General features: G+C 39.7%; 1 pseudogene; it reads right to left on the bottom strand.

Moving 5' to 3' along the window:
• Positions 1–219: 219 nt before the first annotated feature.
• LOC147396817 (dirigent protein 22 pseudogene) lies at positions 220–1254 on the bottom strand (annotated as a pseudogene).
• Positions 1255–1990: the final 736 nt, after the last annotated feature.

Below are 1990 nucleotides of genomic sequence, written 5' to 3'. Positions count from 1 at the left end.
GAACTCGAATTTTTCACATGAAGAATTTTTGCTGTAATCAAATTGCTAACAATGGCCCAACCCTAATTCAGAAGGTTCAGATTTATAGGCCCAACCTCAAGCCAAACTTTGAAAATCCCTCCAATCAATATTGGGCCAGAGTTTGGGTGGTGCCCATGAACCCATCCAATCACCAATCCTACACAAGAGTGCAACACCAAGTCCAACAACCACCACAAAAAACTCAAGTCACATTGTCATAATTAATAAAAACATACGGACACACACAGCTCACTTGCCCAACATGCCTACATAATTGAATTCTCTCCTCTCAATATATAAAATATAAAAGTATGAGAGCACTTTGATTTAAAAAACCAAAAAGGCAAAAGCGTTAATAATGCATGACAAAGACATTGTACTCAACTGTGGCATCTCCTGTGCTTAGGTTCACCTTATGAGACTTGGCTTGAACATACCCACGAGAGAATCGGAACAATCCACTCCCTCCGATCACTGGCATCTCTCGCACCTTCGAAAACACTGTGTTCCTCCCTACTATCGTTATCGTGCTCCCATTGTACTTCCCTTCTATGAAAGCAAAGTTCATGGTCATTAACAATCCAACTTCATTTTGGGACGTGGAGGCATAGAATCCTTGAGCCCTTCCAACTAGTTTCGAACTCATCTCTGGCCCTATCGTTAATGGATCATCGATCACATTTATTAGACCGAACCCTGTTAATGTGTTGTTTGATGGTTTTGTGACTTGGACAGCCGTAGGATTACTACCACTAAGGATATCGTGCCAATAGAACCGAAAGTGGCTTAGTTTCTCTTTCTTCACAGTTGGCTTTAAGGTTTTAGAGGAACCATAAGGTTTCCCATCGACAAAAACAACAGAGAAGAAGAAGAAGAATATAAAAAGAAATATGAATGAAGAAGCCATGGAAACCTCAGAGATATCAAACTAAATTTTCAGTGGGGGAAGAAGAAGGGTTTGGGGGTGGGGTATATATGAATTATGAAGTGAGGGGTAGCTGTGTTGGTGTTGGTTGGTGGAGAAAAGTGTGAGTGAACATAAAGTGCGTGCTTGAATAAGACTCAAAAATTATGACTTTCGAAACCAAGTATAGACAAAAGTCTACCATTTGTAAGCCTAACATTACTATCATAGTCTCGGCGTTGGGCTAAGTATTACTTTTCCATTTCGAACCAAGGGATGGTGACAAAAGATGTGACATAAAATTGAATGGAAGACCATGGACAACTCGGCCCGACCCAAGCTATGCTATTTTGGTTTATATCTCGGGTCGGGTCAGATCATGATTGATCCAATTATATTATCGGATCAGATTCAGATTTAGATCTCAGGATCCAATTAGAATCATTCCCATAAGATATGGGATTGCATTCGATCCTTTCCAATTGTTATGAGATCAGTTCTGGATCGACCACGATCAAATCTGATATCAATCCACGGACCAGCTTGAATTTCAGCGTGCCCTACTATGTAGTGTAGTTCTTGTTGAAGAACTCCTCAAACTAGGGCTGTCTATGGACCAGTCCAGATCAGGTCGGATTGATTTGGGTCCAATCTGATGAGGATCGGATTAGACCCAGAACTGATCCAAGATCAGATCAGATTTTATTTGATAATTAGTATCCAAAACTGATCAGATAACAATTGGATCAGGTTCAGATTGGAACAAACCTGATTTAATATACAAAATATAAATGAATTCTATATAAATAAAATTATAAATTTACTCACATTATATTAGATTGGAACATAGTTAATCCATAACCGAACCGATAGGTTATTGGAGTGGATCCTTATTGGAATCCAAATCCAAAGTAATTGATCGGATTTCAGGTCTGATCCAATCCATTGACAGCCTCCTACCCATCACTAGCTAGCACCTTTGGCACCGAATAATGGTGTAGTAGCCCAAGCTCATGGAAAAAATGCTTCAATGAAAAAATGGGCATCACAGATGGGGCCTTCTGA

The sequence above is a fragment of the Akebia trifoliata genome, chromosome 8, assembly GCF_017979445.1.
Source record: "Akebia trifoliata isolate Shusen 1 chromosome 8, ASM1797944v1, whole genome shotgun sequence".
NCBI classification, from domain to species: domain Eukaryota; kingdom Viridiplantae; phylum Streptophyta; class Magnoliopsida; order Ranunculales; family Lardizabalaceae; genus Akebia; species Akebia trifoliata.
This window is presented reverse-complemented; position numbering and strand designations above follow the sequence as displayed.